Genomic DNA, 20,622 nt, shown 5'->3' with positions numbered 1-20,622 from the left:
TTAAAATTATCTATGACAAGAAGAGATGTTTGCACCAGACTGGACATTCTTGGTTGATAGAACAAAGTAATTTCGTCAGTGCCATATGTCAGGAGAATACCAAAAGGAAAATGAGGACAGAACATTGTGTCGAGGATGTGAAAACCCTGACATTTTGTGAGCCATGCAACAAGAGCTGGTCTAATTGTCGAATTAGCTCTCTCTTTTTGTGTGTGTGAAGAACTATGCATTTAGTTTCACTTTACATATACTTCATATAGTATTGAAATGTGTCCCTCTTCTGAAGTTCTACTGATTCTTGTTTTATTGCTCATAAGTCATAATGAGAAGAACACTGTTTATGTAAGTATTTGTGATTTAAACTTCATTCTCGGCTTCTGTTTTACAACAGTACTGCTGCTCTGACTTGCAATAGTACTGTTCCAGAAAAACTGTGGTAGTTTCAAATGAGACTGGCGCTGTAATGTATTTTAAATCAATATGCAGGCAATATAGTTATGTACCAAGGAAAGTAATCTCATCACTTACTCCAGTTCCTTTTTTCAATATACACATTGCATACAAACAAGTTGTTCATTGTGTTACATATGTCAATTAACTATGAATATTTAACCAAAATAGTTATTTATATAAATAAAAAATGGCATTGTGATTCTTTTTGTCAGAAACACCACACCATTCTTGCTGATGGCTCTTTTTAGTATTGTCACATACATTTTACAGAAATGCAATCTGTTGTGAGGTGACCACAAAGTGCTATTATAAATAGGTTTTATTAATTTGCATTTAGCTCCTTGTGGTAATTTTACAAAATAATATCTCTGTGCAAGACAAGCTGCACAATTATGAGGTGATTTTATTATAGACACATTGTGATAGTTGCTATGGTTTTACAAGGTCCCTTTTTTGTTTTAGTCATTGTCTTAACCCAAGATGAAGAGGTAGTGAAATTATGTCTGTCCTATAATACAGTAATTTGTGAAAAATGATTTTAAGATTGTAGAGTCGATAAGATGATGCTTGTTAATAATCTAGTGTACTACTGTTAATAGTCGCAGTACTACAATTAAACTATTCACTGTATGACTGTTTGAAATTCAAGTGGTTTCGAACTCTCCATCAGCACAAGCAAACCATAAAATCTACAGATTACCCTATATACACGGCATTTCACAATTTCTATCACAAGTTTCTATGGGTTGTAGAGAGGATACATTTCCAGAAATACGATAATTACCAAAACATAACAGATAAGGCTTCCTCTAGAAACTCCCATCCAATACTGTTAGGGGAATTGTGCCACGCTGGTGTACTTAGTGACTAGATGAGTGGCAAATGTTTAGATATGAAGTAAACTGGATTATTGATGTTCACTGGTCTACAGTAGTTAGCATATGCTGTAATAGAAATTACATGCAGGAAATATTTCTGCAAAAATTCTGAACAGACAAACATATTTTAGAACAAGAGAATGGATTTATCAATTGAATTTGTCATGGAAACTTTACTGTCAAAAATTTTACAGTAATTAAGAAAGTAAACAAAGTATCAGCACTCTTGACAGTAGGATATGCAATTGAAAATCTTACAATGTTATGAACAAACTGCCGGACGGCGCTTCAGTCTGGTACCGCGCGACCAATACAGTCACAGGTTCGAATCCTACCTGGGGCATGGATGTGTATGATGTCCTTAGGTTAGTAAGGTTTAAGTAGTTCTACGTTCTAGGGGACTGATGACTGAAGAAGTCAAGTCCCATAGTGCTCAGAGCCATTTGAACCATATAACAAAGCTCTTATTTATTTACAAGAGAATAAAGAAAGTTACTATTATTAATGGGCATGTATGATTATCAAACCCACAACAGAGTTATCTGTGGCGACTGTGCAAATGCACAATCACCAACAAAAAGTCTTGTGGACAATATAGCAAGTCCATAAAACACTACTTATGCACTCAGTAAGTTTTTGGAATTGTCCTTAGAACCAGCAATGCTGTTAACCAGTCCATTTCTGAATTATTAAAACAATTGCAAACACTAAAAGTCCCAACTTCTCACATGTTGTGCATATACTATGACCAACAGATATGTGTTCACTGAAATGAATGCTTAAAAAGTTACTTAATTTGATGAACTGGTGTCAATTAAAATTTTATAACAATAAAATACAGTTACAAAGGTACAGAAAACGTCTTGAAAACATAAAAATACAGAAAACATTTGTAGTAATACAGGCTTTGCAAAAGAATATAAATAAACATACACAATTGTGTTACAGGAATTATGACATAAATACATAAAAGATCAGAATAACTTTTGAAAATAATGTCTAACTCTCTTTACAAAGTAAATAACATATTATTAATGCAAATTATAATTTAGGATAACAGTATTGATCATCATAGTGAATGTAGCTTAGTATTGGAAAAATTCTACAACATAAATCTTGTTAGCTAAACAACAAAGACAGGAAAAACACAGTAACACAAGGGTACACGACCACATAGCGGAATAACCCCAAAGGGCATGACAGGAATTGTTTCCAAAGTAACATTTTGTACTGCATTACACACCAAAACTTCATTTCATTGATCTTTTCTGTTATTTCAACATTTGTTCACACACAAAAGAATAGTATTAAACCAAGCTTTCTGTTTTTATAAGTTCACATATTTTTTGCATCCACCACGCTGCCACCCTGGCCCAGGCCCCAAAAATTGACGCTCACATCTGCTGGCACACCACCACCCCACACCTGATTCGACCCAGGCCCAGGTCCTCACAGTAAACACTCACATTAGCCACCGCACCACCTCTTCTCTCCTTTTGGCACCTTAAACAAGGACCTGGCGGTAGCCTCTCACATCAGCAACCACACAACATCCTTACGTCTGCTGCAATCCTGGCCTAGGTAATGGCAATTAATTGTCACATCAGACACCTTGCCACCCTACAAAATTGCTGCCATATTGCCCAGCTCTTGGCAACAGATGCCCACATTGGTCTCCACTCTACCTCCTCGAGCCTGCTGCCAACCTGTTCCAGATCTTGGCAGCAGACTCTCACAACAGCCACCTCTCTATCTCGTTGTGCCTGCTGCCATTCTGACCCCGAGTCCCAGCAATAGACACTCACATTAGCCACTGTGCCCCCTCCTAAGAACTGCTGTAACCCGACCCAAGTATCACAACAGATGTTCACATCGCCCACCGAGCCACCGCTTCCAGCTTGTTTTCGTCTGGGCCCAGGGTCCTGGCATAAGACACTCAAATGAGCCACCGCTCCAGCACCACTCGTCTTTTGCTACCCTCGCCTGGTCATGACCATAGAGGCTCACATTGGCCACTGTTGTACCTCCTGGCGCCTGATGCCTACCTGGCCCCGAGCCCTGGCAATAGATGCTCACATCAGCTACTGTGCCATCTCCACACAACTGCTGCATACCTCGCAATAGACTTCACACTGTCCACTACTCCACCCACTCGTGCCGGCTGCCACCCTAACCCAGGTCCAGGCACTAGAGGCTCACATAGTGCACCACTCCACCTCCCCACACCTGCAGCCGCCCTGGCCCATGTCCCTTCACCTCTGCACACGTGCTTACACCCTGGCAATACGCACTCAAATTGGCCTCCAAGTCTTCATCCTTGCTTAAACCCTGGCTCAGGTATTGGTAATAGACGAACATATCAACCATTGTGCCACCTTCTCGCTTCTGCTGCCACCCTGGACCAAGTACTGGCAATAGATCCTCACATCAGCAACCAGGTCACCGCCTTCTGCCTGCTGCTGCTCTCGACCAGATCGTCGCAATAGACGCTCACTTCAGAAACAGCGCCACCGGCATGCGCCTGATGCCATCCTGACCCACGTCTTAGCAATAGACAGTCAGATCAGCCACAGCCCCACCTCCTCGCTTCTGCTGCCACGCTGGATGAGGACCTGGCGTTACACGCTCACGTCAGCAACCACACTACCTCATTGCGACTGCTGCCCCCCTGGGCCAGGTCCTGACAATAGACGCTCAAATCGGCCATCGTGCCACCTCTACACAACTTCTGCTGCCTGCACAGGTCCTAGCAATAGACACTTCCATCAGCCACTGTTCCACCGCGTCGTCCCTGCTGCCACATCCCCCGAGATCCTGTCTATAGACGCTCACATCAGCACCTACTCTACCTTGTCTCTTCTGCTGAGACCCTGGCAGTAGACGATCACATCAGACTCTAATACATTTCGTTGATCCTGCTGCCATCCTCACCCTGAGTCCTTGCAATAGACTCTGACATCTACCACTATGCCATCTCCACAGAACTGCTGCAACTGTACGAAGACGCTCACATTGGGCACTGCTCTACCTTCTTGTGCCTGTTGCTGCCGTGGTCCAGGTCCTGGCAATAGAAGCTCACATCGGACACCGTTCCATCTCTTCTATGCAGGCCCAGGTCCTGGCAATAGACAGTCACATCAGTCACGATTGGACTGCCCGTTCCTTCTGCCACCCTGGACCAGGTACTGACAATAGACGCTCACATCAGCAACCGCCAAACCTACTCACGCCTACTGTTACCCTGGCCCAGATCCTGGCACTAGACGCTCATATAAGCCACCGCTCATTCTCTTTGTGCCTGCTGCATCCTATCCCAGAGAACTTGAAACAAACACTTTGAAAAATTAATGAATTCCCTCTACATTATTTGATTTTCAAACAGCTGAGCAAAACCGAACTGGCTCAGTCTTTACTCCCTTTACTTATTATGATCAACACTAGATTGACACACAATATTTTTAACACAATCTGTCTTCAAAAATCTCTACAAAAGAATGGCTAACAATAACTTATACCTTGCATGATTCACTTATCTCACAAAAATCTTCTTTAGTCAAACTACTGCAATACAGCGAGCGCCACTACTGCCAGCTAAATAAAAGGTTCTACCATCTGAAGGCACTAACTACTGATAGGCATAATCAGTAAATGAAAGATTTTGAAACAGAACAATCAATGTATTGACCTTAAAAATGTTCAATATATATATATATATCATTTCGTGATAACCACTCTTACAAATTTACTCTTTCTGGTCCACATCGTCCGCTCTTAAAATTCTGCCACCCATCTCCCCACATACACCACTGCTGGTGGCTCACCTCCAACTGCCAATTGTTAGTTATGGTAGAGAGTATGCAGTCCTTTTAGAGACCGCCAGCGGCCACCTGTTGTGGCTGTGCAGATGCACAAACACCATCGAAGAGTCTTGCGGACAATATAGCAAGTCAATAAACATGACTTATGCACTCACAAAATTTTTGGAATTGTCCTTAAACCCAGCAGCGCTGTTAACCAGTACCTTGCTGAATTTTTAACACACATGCCACATTCTCACATATTCCCCATATTCTACGGCCAACAGAAGTTTGTGCACTTAAATAAATGCTTACAAGTTACTTAATTTGATGAACTGGTGTCAACTACAATTTTATAACACGAGAATACAGTTGTAAAGGTTCAGAGAACATTATTAAATCATAATAATACAGATAATATTTGTTGTAACACACTAATTACAAAAGAATAGAAATAAACACACACATCAGTGTTACAGGAATTATGACATAAGGAAATACATAAAAGACCAGAATAGCTTTCGAAAACAATGTCTAACTATCTTTACAAAGTAAATAACATATTATTAATGCAAATTATATATGAGGATAAAAGTATACCCCATCATAATGAATGTACTAACTATTAGACAAATTCTACAATGTAAATATTGTTATCTAAACACATAAAGACAGAAAAAACACAGTAACACAACGGTACACAATCACATTGTGAAATAACACAAAAGGAAAGAGTAGGGTCAGTTTTCAGTGTATTATTTGGTACAGCAGTCAAAACCAAAATTTCATTTGGTAGATCTTTCCTCTTATTTCAACATTTTGTCACATACACTAAAAAATCTCTTTTAAAGCCCGCTTTCTGTATTTATATGTTCACATATTTCTTACCTTATAATTTATTTTCCATTATCTTCCCTCATCATTTATTTCCAAGAAAGTCCTACCTAAGCCTGACAATAGACACTTACATCAACCATAGCTCCACCTCCTCGCACATTCTGCTACCATGTCACATATCCTGGCAATAGACGCTCAAATTGGCCACTGCTCCGTCTCCCCACACCTGCTGCCGCCCAGGCCTAGGACCAGGCGATAGACACTCACAATGGCAACCATGCAAACTCCTCAAGCCTGCTGCCACCCTGCCGCAGATTCTGATAGTAGACGTTCACATCAAAAACCGCTCCAACCCGTCGTGCCTGCTGCCAACCTGGCCACAAGTACTGGCAATAGACGAATATATCGGCCACCATGTCATCTCCACACAACTGCTGCCACCCTGCCAGGTCCTCACAATAGATGATCACAATGCCCACTGCTCCTCTTGCTCGTGCCGGTTGCTGACCTACCCAGGTCCTGGCACTAGATTCTCACACTGGGCACTGCACCACCTATGCATGCCTGTTGCCACCATGGTCCAGGACCTGGCGATAGACGCTCACATCGGCAACCACGCAACCTCCTCGCAAATGCTGTCACCTTGACGCAGGTCCTGGCAATAGACGGTCACATTTGTCACTGTTCCACCTACCCACACATGCTGTCCCCCTGGACCATGTCCTCGAGATAGGCGCTATCATCACCTACCGTGCCACCTCCCCATACCAGCTTCTGCCCTGGCCCAGATCGTGCCAATAGAAGCTCACATTAGCATTCGCGACACTTCCTTGCTCCTGCTCCTGGGAAACTGGCAATAGACACCTGTTATTAGCCACAACTACAACCCCTTGCACTTTCTGCTACCCTGGCCCATGTCCTGGCAATATACACTGACGTTCCCCACCGCTGCACCTCCCCACACCTGCTGCCACCCTGGCCCAGGCCCTGGCAATTGATGCTCACGTTTACCTCCTCACCACCTCCCCACAACTACTTCCAAACAGACCCAGGTTGTGGCAATAAACACGCACATCGGCAACCAATGCACTACGTCGCCCCTGCTACCACATATGCCCATGCCCTGGTAATAGACGCTCACATCGGCCTCCACTCTACCTCCTCGCTCCTGCTGCCAACCTGGACCAGGTCCTGGCAATAGACGTTCAAAATGGCCACTGCTCCACTTTCCTACACCAGCTGCCACCCTGGATCAGGTCCTGGCAATAGACGCTCACATCAGCCAACACTCCACTGCTGCCAACCTGGACCATGTAATGGTAAGAGATGGTCACATCAGTCACAGCACCTCCTACTTACACATGCTGTCGCCCTAGCCCATGTCTTGGCAGTAGACATTTATATCTGCCAAAACTAACCTCCTCTCACCTGCTGCCACCCTGACCCATGTCCTGGCAATAGACGGTCAAATTGGCCCACATCGCAAATCTTCGCCACAGCAGGATGTGTACATAGCGTTGCGCTGTTGGTGGTGAGCCACCAGCAGTCTAGGTTGTTGGGAGACAGATGGCAGAATTTTAAGAACAGAAGATCTGATCGTGTGCCTGCCAGAAAGATTAATTTAAATACTGGATATTATGAAGTGATATATATATATATATTATGACTTGAACATTTTTAAGGTAAATACATAGATTCTTCTCCATCAATATCTTTCATTGCTGACTATGCCTATCAGTAGTTAGTGCCTAAAGTAGCTAGAACCTTTTATTTAGCTGGCAGTATCGGCGCTCGGTGTATTGCAGTAGTTCGACTAATGAAGATTTTTGTGAGGTAAGCGATTCATGAAAAGTATAGGTGAGTTAGAGCCATTCCTTTGTAGGGATTTATGAAACTCAGGCTATGTTGCAGTAAAAATATTACGTGTCAGTTTAGTGTTGATAATAATAAGTAGAGAGAGTAATGACTGAGTATGTTCGGTTTTGATGAGCTGTTTGAAAATCAAATATCATAGAGGTTTGTTGGCACAGTAATTCATTAATTTTTCAAAGGGTATGTTTCAAGTTGTGTGGAGGTGGCACGTTGGCTGATGTGAGCGTCTATTGCCAGGCCATGGAGGCAGCAGGAGCGAGTAGGTTGCGTGGTTGCTGATGTGTGTCTATCACCAGGTCCTTGGCCAAGGTTGCAGAAGGCGGGAGGAGCTACTGTGGTGACCAATGTGAGTGTACTGCTAGGACCTGGGACCGGGTGTAAGTAAGTGTGGGGAGGTCGTGTGTTTGCAAATGTGAGCATCAATTGCCAAGTCCTGGGCCAGGGCTGCAGCATGTGCGAGGAGGTGACACAATGGTTGATTTGATCGTCTATTGCCAGGATGGCAGCAGGCTCCAAAAGGTGGAGCGGTGGCTGATGTGAGCATCTATTGTCAGGACATGGAAAAGGCGGCAGCAGGTGATAGGAGGTGGAGTGGTGGCTGATATAAAGGTATACTGCCAAGACCTGGGCTAGGGCGACAGCATGTGAAAGGAGGTGGCGCTGTGGCTGATGTGACCGTCTCTTGCCATTACCTGGTAGAGGTGTCATGGTGGCTGTAGTGATCATTTATTGTTATGAAAAGGGCCGGGGTGGCAGCAGGTGGGAGGAGGCTGCATGCTTGTCAATTTATGTGTCTATCGCCAGGTTTCGACCAGGTGGCAACAAGAGCAAGGAGGTGACACAGGAGTCGATGTGAGTTTCTAATGCCATGACCTGGGCCTAGGTGGCATCTGGTGTGGGGAAGTGGTGCCTTAGATAATGTGAGCGACTATTCTCAAGATCTGGGCCAGGGCGGCCGAAGGCAAGATGTGGTGGAATGGTGGCTGACGTGAGTCAATTTTGTCGTTATCTGACCCAGGTTGCCAGTCGGATCGAGGGTGTGGAGCGGTGGCCAAGGTTAGCGTCTGTTAACAGTGTATGGTGTAACACCCCACCTGTCACTTATCTGGTTTTGGTGTGTGTTCACCCCAGGTAATCGACTAACAGAGCAACAGAGTGTGAAAAACTGCCGCAGTGTCGGATAATGCAAACAAAGTAATAAGGCCTTGTGACTCCTGACTGAACTGCGGTGGCAGTGTTGATATTAATTGATTCAGAATTGATCCCTTTTAATTAAAAAGAGGTGCACATTGATGTAATATTCAGCTATTGAAAACAAGATGCAAATGTTGAACATAAAATTAATTAAGAAAGTGACTTGAATTTCAACTTCTTGATTGAAAACAGATGCAGTCGATTAGCTCAGATTTATTTTAACTTACGACCTTCAATCATCACATTACATGAATCTCCTAACAGGCAGTGGTAATAAAGTGCGATCGTGTGGCATAAAGCGCGATACATCAACAGTAATTCCTATTGACTGACCCAGGCGTAATGTGAGGTGCGAGAAGAATTCTGCAATACACGGCCCATGAAACCCTTGAGGAAACCTTGCCAACGTGATCCAACAAATTAATCAGTAGCCGGAGCCCGCGCAATATCATCGAATACAGAGTGGCGGAGCGGTGTCGTTGTGCAGCCGTCGGCCGACCACGAGCTTCTGGAAGGCTCCTCTGTTCACTCCTAGCTATCTTGCTCAGTACAAAGCTGAACCAAAACTTCCTATCTCCAATCTCAATCACTCCATTTGCTAAGTCCTAAACTGCAGAGATGCTCACTCTTTCTGAGGCAAGCTGAGTAAAGAACTCCACGTCCGCACTCTAGGTAAACTCAGAACGAAAGACACTACGGAGACTTCTCCCAGTATGCTCTTCGCCTTGGTTGCACCTCCAGCAAAGTCACTTACGCCAATTGCAGCGCAAGTCGCGTTAATTATGCGTCGCTTCCCAGTGCCGACCAATGCCTGCTCCAGGAAGTGAACAAATTCCACAAAATTTCCCTTCCTCTCAACTTCTGCTACTTAGCTCCTCCCAGGCCTCCCAGCGTCTGCACAAACACCAATTTTTCCGGAATTCTGACTCCCAGGAGAGTACTTCAAATTCCTTGTTCCTACATTCCTATCAGAGGCCGGCGTATTTCATTCTGTAGCTCTTCACCTGATTTAGTTCAGAATCTGTGGACCGTGAATTCAGCGTGAAGTTGCTATAGTTACGAACACATTATATTTTGACCTTTTTTTGACCGCTCCACCATAGATTTGAGCGGCTTTGTTGCATGTTTCACTGAGAACCGAACGACGGACATTTATCAACAGGCATACAAGTTCTCCGCCTGCTGCCTGGTACACCAGCATAGCGTCAACCATCCACTCACTGTCACTCATCTTAAGGCAGCTGAAAGCCACACTCCATTACCGCATTCTCAGAGCTTGAGCCGTCCTAAGCTGCCTATTGTCGCTTCCCTTCGCTGCTTCCCCGCCGACCACGGTCACTCGAATACTTCCCTGGGTAAACTAGCCTCCAGTAAATCGACGCGTTTCCACAAAGTTTTCATGTCATGTGAATTACTTTAAAACCATCACCTGACATTAATTATTCTAATACGTCCATACTATACCCTCTACAAGGTGCATTGTGCCTTGTCAGTCAGTTTTGTTCAGCCCTACTGTTCGCCCAACGTGAGTTAGGTGATCTTTAATGACTTCATGTAAGTCATCTTGCCATCTTACATAGTCCCTCTCTTCGAATCAGTTTTGTAGTACAGGTGATGACTCCTATGTTGTTACCACCTGTGGTACAAAATTAATATCTCCTTAACTGGTATTTTAATCCATTCACATGATTAGTTATGGGGAATTGATTACCTCTGCCTCCTCCCTGATGCAAACTCCCACTTATTCCTAGGGTACCTGCCTTCAATGACTGGATTTAATGTTAAAGATGTGGTCATTATTTAGTCTAATTTTACTTTAATCTCTGCCAATTCCTGAGACACTTATTGGTCAGAGTACTTAAAAGAAAACTATGATGATATTACAAGGGCACACGTCGCAAAGGGCAAATACACATATTTAAGCAGCTCTGTGCTTGTCATTTGAATGGCAAGACCGGCAATTGTAACTTAAGGTCCTTTCACTCTCAGTTATCCATCCCTACTCGACTTAAATTACTAAAAACGTACATGAACAATATTCGTGTAACTCTTTGTGAAGTTGATAGTGGTTGCTCTCATTCAATTACTGTATATGTGAACGCCCATTTGACATTCTATAAATAAAGGATTTTTTGTGTCTCACTGTCTCTGGAATTTTATGTTGTGCATGCTGTAAGTGTCATCTTTACACAATTCAACAAGGTCTGGCCCAGTCCAGTGTCTGGGATTGTGTACACACATGTACCTTTTTTTCATATATATACATATCTACAACTAACAACCGAAATAACAAGAATCATTGCGTATTAAGCAACCACTGTTGTGTATTTGTAACAAGGTATATGTATTAAATCTTATTCTAACACAAAGAGACGTTGCATGACAAATATATGACGTTTTAACGAATGGCACATTTATAAAATCATAACCTTCTTATAACATAATTCATGTTTCGGATTAGCAATGTCACAATGGCACAGCACAAATATAGCTCACTCATCACACTCACAGTTGTTACACTATTTTGGTATCAACAAGTATTTGTGGCGTATTACTGCTGCTGTTCGCTTTGTAGATGATTATATCCGGTTCATTTTAACATGCACTGGGTGCGCTAATTCACGCAACTGCGCATAGCTGTTCACCTCTTACGTATTCAGGAGCATACGAGATGCGTCGGTGCGTCCTCGCAACGACCTAAGAGACTGGCCACCTTAAATATGTTCTCCAGTGACTGAGATACAATTATGGAGAACTTTTCTGTAATTTACAGAGTTCCTAATCTATCTTTTTCTAGGGGTACGTCCATAAATGCTTGTTTTCCATTCTTTAATCATGTGTTATTACAAAATAATTTAGTGCACTTCACTTTCTGAACATCGAGAGGCGAGATATCACTATTAATAATAAAAACACAAAATATACGCACATACAGGGTGTTACAAAAAGGTACAGCTAACTTTCAGGAAACATTCCTCATACACAAGTAAAGAAAAGATGTTATGTGGACATGTGTCCAGAAAAGCTTAATTTACATGTTAGAGCTCATTTTAGTTTCGTCAGTATGTACTGTACTTCCTCGATACGCCGCCAGTTGGCCCAATTGAAGGAAGGTAACGTTGACTTCGGTGCTTGTGTTGACATGTGACTCATTGCTCTACAGTACTAGCATCAAGCACATCAGTACTTAGCATCAAAGGGTTAGTGTTCATCACGAACCTGGTTTTACAGTCAGTGCAATGTTTACAAATACGGAGTTAGCAGATGCCCATTTGATGTATGGATTAGCACGGGACAATAGCCGTGGTGCGGTACGTTAGTATCGAGACAGATTTCCAGACCGAAGCTGTCCCGACAGGAAGATGTTCGAAGCAAATGATCGGTGTCTTCCAGCCTATGACTCGCGACTGGGGAAGACCTAGAACGACGAGGACACCTACAACGGACGAGGCATTTCTACGTGCAGTTGACGATAACTCTAATGTCAGCGTCAGAGAAGTTACTGCTGTACAAGGTAACGTTGACCACGTCCCTGTATGGAGAGTGCTACCGGAAAACCAGTTGTTTCCGTACCATGTACAGCCACTATCAGCAGCTGATTGGCCTCCACGGGTACACTTTTGCGAATGGTTCATCCAACAATGTGTCAATCCTCATTTCAGTGCAAATTTCTCTTTACGAATGAGGCTTAATTCCAATGTGATCAAATTGTAAATTTTCACACTCAACATGTGTGGGCTGACGAGAATCCGCACGCAATTGTGCAATCACGTCATCAATACAGATTTTCTGTGAAAGTTCGGGCAGGCATTGTTGGTGATGTCTTGATGGGGTCCCATGTTCTACCACCTACGCTCGATGGAGCACGTTATCATGATTTCGTACGACATGCTCTATCTGTGCAGCTAGAACATGTGCCTTTACAAGTACGACACAACATGTGGTTCATGCACGATGGAGCTCCTGCGCATTTCATTCGAAGTTTTCCTACACTCCTCAATAACAGATTCGGAGACCGATGGATTGGTAGAGGCGGACCAATTCCATGGCCTCCACGCTCTCTTGACCTCAACCCTCTCGACTTTCATTTATGGGGGCATTTGAAACCTCTCTTCTACGCATCCCCGATACCAAATGTAGAGACTCTTCGAGCTCGTATTGTGGACAGTTGCAATACAATACGCCATTCTCCGGGGCTGCATCAGCGCATCAGGGATTACATGCGACTGCGGGTGGATGCATGTACCCTCGCTAACGGAGGACATTTTCAACATTTCCTGTAACAAAGTGTTTGAAATCACGCTGGTACGTTCTGTTGTGTGTTTTGTGATTTGAAGAGAAGAAATAAAATGAGCTCTAACATGGAAAGCAAGCGTTTCTGGACACATGTCCACATAATATATTTTCTTTCTTTGTGTGTGAGGAATGTTTCCACAACGTTTGCTGTACCTTTTTGTAACGCCCTGTATAAACGAGACATTCTACCACTAAGATAAGTACATACACAAACAAACAAGACTTTAGAAAACAATCCTTACTCTAAGCCCATATTTACTACATCCACCTGCCCATTAAGGTGGGATGGACCAGGCTTCCCAGGGTGGACATCGACCTCTTCCTGGTTGTTGTTTTGGTAACCATTATTCCTGTTCCTTTCCGATTGCTGATTACCGCCCCAAGTCCTTTGTGATTTATTATGTTGCACCGGAGAGTGTCGCTCTTCTTCCGTGTACCTTCTTTTCGAGTTGCCATTGCTCTTATCTTGATTGTGGCCGTTGTAGTTCGGTACTGGCCTACTGTCCCACTGGGGTCCGCAATTGCGACGGTTTTTATTTTGTTCACGCTGTCACCGTTCCTCCCACGCCAGTTCCTCTTGAAATGCGAATTCCAGTTCCGGCAGAATGCCCTTAAATACCTCAGTATGGCTACCACAACGACCGGCAAGTGTTTGTTGATACGAGATGGTAAGTTCCATGTAGCATAATCTGATTATTTCTGCACCGCTACATGGGTTGTCTAGGTACTGTTTCCTTTTAGTCATACTTTCAAAAAATATGACCGGTCTCCGGTACCCTGCTCCTTCCATATCTCTGGACATCATAATTTCTTGCTTGATCCTTTCTTTGGTTTCTTTCGACCAATTCTTGCCCAAGAAGGCATTCTTGAATTCTTCGAACGAGACGCTGGTCTTCGCTACATTTCTCATGTACTCAGCGGTCACACAAAAGCAAGCTGGTACATCAATGGCCAGTGTGGGGGCAAAGATAACTCGAATTGTCCCATAAAAGTTTTTGGATGCAACATATTACCTTCGTCCTTGTAGTGATGGGACTTTCGGACTGATACAAAATGCTTGTAGTCAAACCGGTCATCATTCCAGCTATCATTTCGCCCGTTCTTACGATTCATATGAACAGGACGTGGACTAATTCGTTCCGACACGCTAACGTCATCTCTCCACCTCTGTATGTTCGACAGATGTTCGGTACATCTAATCAGCCGACAGCAATTGTGCTCACTGGACTGCTGCGCGCCGTCCGTGTTTACCTCGGTCGTTGCCTCAGAGCTGTGAATCAAGGCGTGGCTCCCGTTGCTTATAGTGTCAAATTTGTCACACCGTGAAGCGGTAAACTGGGTTCCGACAAGTGACGGTTTAGTCGACGCAGTAATTACACCTTTCTCCTTTCCTGATGTCTCTGTAATAAGACGTTTTACCTCGTCCACTAAATTTCTTTTTAATATCGCCACCTCCTCTTTCAACGTCTCCTTAGGCCTTATGCCCGGTTGCTCTTGTTGCTTTTCTTCGGTACGTTTTTTTCGGCTTTGTAGCCTTGATAACGTGATCCTTCCTACTTTTGCCGTGCTTTGCGTGGAGTCCCGAGATTCTCTCGCAATTTTCCTTGCACCTTTCGCAATTAATTTGGCTTCAATTGCCGTTCGTTTGATGATGGCAATCTCTTTCTCTATTTTGACGCCGAGATTCTTTACCTCCGCTTTTACTTGCTCTTTCAACTCCGACTTCGCCTTTTTAATTTCGTTATTAAGGTTGGCGCTCAGCTCTTCCAGCTCCGACTTCGCCTTTTTTATTTTCGGCATTAAGGTTGGCGTTCTGCTCTTTCAGCTCCGAATTCGCCTTTTTTAATTTCGGCATTAAGGTTGGCGCTCTGCTCCAAGTTCACCGTTTGCATGTGTTGCAGCAGGTCTGTAATATTTTTGAGAGCAGTCGCATTTTGATACTCGTTCTTTTGTGGTTGAAAATGCGACTCTTCTCCTCTGTTCTGAGGAACCCTTCGATATCTAGACAAGTACCGTCTCCGCGCCCCCGTCGGATCACTTGTTAATGAATCGGTTGATAATGGTCGGACACCGTTTTGTTCCAACACACTCTGGCTTCTTAGGCTGGATTTCCATACTTATCGATTAATCCCGTACTCCCTGCGTCCCCCGAGCTCTCAGTGTCACTGCCTGAATCAACGTCCTTGCTATTCAGCGGACTGAAGCAGTCGTGAGACCCAGCTTCACGAAGTAGCAGCTCGCGTTCGTCACGCTCATCGGTAGAGCTTTCCCTACTATCACCCATGTTCTCCCGAGCAACAATCTGATTATATTCTGCCGTTGTCTTGGCTTCTCCCCTCGTTATCATGTGCACTTTTATGTTACACGAAAACTAAAAACCCAGGTACCCCATACACTCAATAATTAGATAACGCAAAACATATATCAGGAAACAAATTGATACACTGGGTGTGAGCAGTGACCCGAGAAACAGTTCATGAAGCATACCCCCAAAAAGGCTAGTGCCAATGATTGTGTTCTGTTTGCTCAGCATCGGCTGATTACGGCACTGCAAATCATAAGTACTCCAACAAATCACAAATACATTGCACAGGCACCTACAACTATCAATTTGAAAGGACAGCACATGAAGAAGGCAATTAAAATTTACTAAGTAATGGATCAGGTGGAAAAATTTCTTTTTTCATGACTACTTCCCAGCAAATCCTGAAGTATCGTATCCTGGCAGGGTCAGACATATATAACACCACACCCGTCACTTATTTGGTTTTGGTGTGTGTTCAGTCCAGGTAATCGATTAACAGAGCAACAGAGTGTGCAAAACTGCCGCAATGTTGGATAATGCAAACAAAGTAATAAGGCCCTGTGACTCCTACTGAGCTGCGGTGGCAGTGTTGATATTAATTGATTCAGAATTGATCCCTTTTAATTAAAAGGGATTCACATTGATGTTATATTCAGCTATTGAACACAAGATGCAAATGTTGAACATAAAATTAATTAAGAAAGTGACTTGGGATTTCAACCATTTCATTGAAAACAGATGCAGTCAATTAGCTCAGATTTGTTTTAACTTACGACCTTCAATCATCACATTACATCACTCTCTTAACAGGCAGTCGTAATAAATTGCGTTCGCGTGGAGTAAAGCGCAATAAAAAAACAGTAATTCCTCTCGACTTACCCAGGTGCAATCCAAAGTGCGAGAAGAATTCTACAATACATGGCCCATGAAACCTTTTAGGAAACCTTGTGGCCGTGATCCAACAAATTAATCAGTGGCCGGAGCGGGCACAATATCACCGAATACAGCGTGCTGGAGCTGTGTCGTGTGGACATCTGCCGACTTCATGGTGCTGCAAATCTGTGCTTGTCTATTCACTCCTAGCTATCTTGCTCAGTACATAGCTGAACCAAAACTTCCTATCTCCAAGCTCAATCGTTCCATTTGCTAAGTCCTAAACTGCAGAGATGCTCACTCTTTCTGAGGCAAGCTGAGTAAAGAACGCCACGCTCGCGCTCTAGGCAAGCTCGGAACGAAAGACACTACGGAGACTTCTCCCAGTATGCTCTTCGCCTTGGTTTCACCTCCAGCAAAGTCACTTACGGCAATTGCAGCACAAGTCACATTAATTATGCGTCGCTTCCCAGTGCCAACCAATGCCTGCTCTGGGAAGTGAACAAATTCCTACAAAATTTCCCTTCCTCTCAACTTCTGCTATATAGCTCCTCCCAGGCCACCCATCAAGGTTAGCGTCTGCACAAACACCAATTTTTCGGAATTCTGACTCCCAGGAGAGTACTTAAAATTCCTTGGTCCTACATTCTCATCGGTAACGCAGCTTTCTAGCATGTTTCCCTGAAAACAGGACGACAGACATTTAGCAACAGGCATACAAGTTCTCCATCTGCTTCCCGGTACAACAGTATGGAGTCAAACACCCATTCACGGTCACTCATCTTAAGGCAGCCAGAGGATACGCCCCGTTACTGCTTTCTCAGAGCTTGAGCTCCCTAAGCTGCCTATTGTCGATTCCCTTCGCCGCTCCTCCACCGGCCACGCTCACTCGAATACTTCGCTGGGATAAAGTAGCCTCCAGTAAATCGACGCATTTCCACAAAGTTTTCATGTTGTGTGAATTACTTTAAAACCATCACCTGACATTGATTATTCGAATACATCCATACTATTCCCTCTACAAGATGCATTGTGCCTTGTCAGTAATTTTTATCAGCCCTACTGTTCGCTCAACGTGAGTTAGGTGATCTTTAATGACTTCACGTAAGGGGCATAGTTCTTGTTATCTTACAATGGTTCAGTGTGGTAGCAGGTACGTGGAGGTGACAAGGAGGCCGATGTGAGCCTCTAATGCCAGGACCTGTGCCAGGGTGATTGAAGGAGCAAACAAGTTGCCGATGTATGCGCCTATTGCCAGGGCCTGGGCCAGGGAGACAGCAGTTGTGGGAAGGTGGCGCAGTGGCTGATGTGAGCAGTTATTGCCACGACCTGGGCCAATGTGGTAGAATGTGTAAGGAGGTGGAGCAGTGGCTGATGTGAGCATCTATTGAGCGGACCTGGGCCAGGGTGGAAGCAGGCACGAAGAGTTGAAGTGGAGGCCAATTTGAACGTCTATTGCCAGAACATGGGCCAGGGTGGCAGCAGGTGGGAGAAGGTGGAATGGTGTCTGGTTTAAGTGTCTACAGCCAACGCCTGGGCTAGAGCAACAGCATGTGTGAGGAGATGGCACTGTAGCTTATGTGAACGATTCTTGCCATTACCTCGGCCAGGGGGGCAGCAGTAATGAAGAGGTGGAGAGGTGGCTTATGTGACTGTCTATTGAAAGGACCTTGGATAAAATGGCATCAAGTGCTACGAAGTGGCACTGTTGCTTATGTGAATGTCTTTGTCATGACCTGGGCCAGAGGGGCAGCCTGTTTGTGAAGGTGGCACAGTAGCCAATATGAGCAACTATTCCGACGACCTGGGCCTGGGCCACAGTAGGTGTGGCAGGTGGAGCAGTGGCCAATGTGATCGTATTTACGGAAGCTTTACAGAAGCTCTCCTCAGTGGTAGAGCACTTTCCCGCCAAAGGCAAATATCCCGAGTTCGAGTCTCAGTCCAGCACACAGCGTTAATCTGCCAGGAAGTTTCATATCAGCGCACACTCTGCTGCAGAGTGAAAATCTAATTCTGGAAACATCCCCCAGGATGTGGCTAAGCCATTTCTCTGTAATATCCTTTCTTTCAGGAGTGTTTCGGTTCGCAGGAGAGCTTCTGTAAAGTTTGGAAGGTAGGAGACGAGATACTGGCAGAAGTAAGGGTGTGAGGACGCGGCGTGAGTCGTGCTTGGGCAGCTCAGTGGTAGAGCACTTGCCAGCAAAAGGCAAAGGTCCCGAGTTCGAGTCTCAGTCCGGCACACAGTTTTAACCTGCCAGGAAGTTTCATATCAGCGCACACTCCGCTGCAGAGTGAAAATCTCATTCTGGACACATTTCTTAATTCCCTTAGATTTCTTTTCTATTTTGTCACCAACATTATAATCATATGTCTTCGCTCTTAAACCACAAAATCCTTCGATTATTTTTACATTACATTCATCTTTCCTTTTACCAATAACTTTCTTGTTCAATTGTGAATATTATATATATTATCCGTTGGACAATCACTTGTATTAAAATAATCAATCATTGGTCTCATATCTTTGTAGAAATCTTTCGTTTTAATATTGTAAATATAACTGTCTGTATCTTGATAACATAAGTCAATATTTTCTCCATATTTAGGTTTCATAATGTGATATTTGCTATTTTTGACTTCATTAAAACAGCAAATTCGAGTAGTTAATACTTTCAGCCAGAAGGCAAATACTTGTTTATAAATAATGACTAATGTATAATTAGGCGTCGCATAACGACGGTGGAATTTTCTAAATAATGTAATTCGTCGTCTTTGGGCGGCAATGTAAACAGAAAAATACGGATAGGTGCGATCCTTCACTATTTTGTTCGCTGGAGAACAAATGAAACCTTGAGCGCTAAAGACTTGTACTGTTTTTCTTAAGTAAGATGGACGCAGATTTGTGGCGGTCTGATCAAATTTTTTTTTACTAATAAGTAAAAACGTGTTCCGTCTAAGTTTGAGTGAAGTTTAAGAAGAACTGTTACAACCTATCGTGACGACGCACAGGTGACTCAAAAAGACAATGGCTATGTAAAAGAGCGCTCAATGGACATGAAACGGACATAAAAACCTACCGTCAATGTAGTACTAAGCTTAAGGTATGATATATGTTTTAGTTATAATAAATATTTGTTCTGGGAATACTGAATCATTTAGCAGTGCTCCTTCCTATCATCTCCTCAGTACCATTTTCGTTTTAATTATGCATTTTGCTAAGATTGCCGACACAAAGATCAACAGTCCTATGTGCATGAAACATTGATAAAAAGAAAACTGTTTTATCATCTTCTTGCATCAGCTTTAATATTGAATTTCCCTTTTGTGTGATGTTACAGTTATTTTTGTGCCCTTAAGAATTTCTGGTCCCTTAGGAAATTGTTTTGTCAAAGCAATAACTTCACAACTGGGTATGATCGTACCTACGATCATGAAGTAATTAGAAAGACGATAATTGAATTTCTTAATCAATAGCACACTATTTGTGACTGCCTCAACCCACACGAAAGTGCAAGTAAAAACTATTCAGATCTCATAAAGCAATACTTTATGACAATAGTCAATCCATGATTCTTTCGCCAATTGTGATTGATGAAACAGTAAGCGAAATCTCAATTTCCAACTTTCCATTGAATAACAACAGCATTTTTATCTTGTAACATCAGAATAACTCTGTAGTGAAGATCATGCATTAATCCTTTAGATAAATCAACAATACTTAATCCAACATAAATAGGTTTATTAAATATTATTTTAGCTTTATTCATATGAATAGCAGCTAGATTTTCAGTAAATATAGTTCTATGTTTAAAGTTTGTCTTAGCTACAAGTTTAGCACATACTTTACTATCTGACACTAATTTAATATCTTGTCTATTTATTATATTTTCCGTTGTTTACCCAAATACAGAATTACTCATTACTTTATAGAATGCAATGCTGTTAACCAGTCCCTTGCTGAATTATGAACACATGTGCTATCACTAACAGTTACAACTTCTCACATACTGTGCATATACTCTGACCAACAGATATGTTCACACTGAAATGAATGCTTACAAGTTACATAATTTGATGAACTGGTGTCAATCACAGTTTTAAAACATGAGAATACAAT

Source organism: Schistocerca gregaria, chromosome 4 (assembly GCF_023897955.1).
Source record: "Schistocerca gregaria isolate iqSchGreg1 chromosome 4, iqSchGreg1.2, whole genome shotgun sequence".
NCBI lineage: Eukaryota > Metazoa > Arthropoda > Insecta > Orthoptera > Acrididae > Schistocerca > Schistocerca gregaria.
This window is presented reverse-complemented; position numbering follows the sequence as displayed.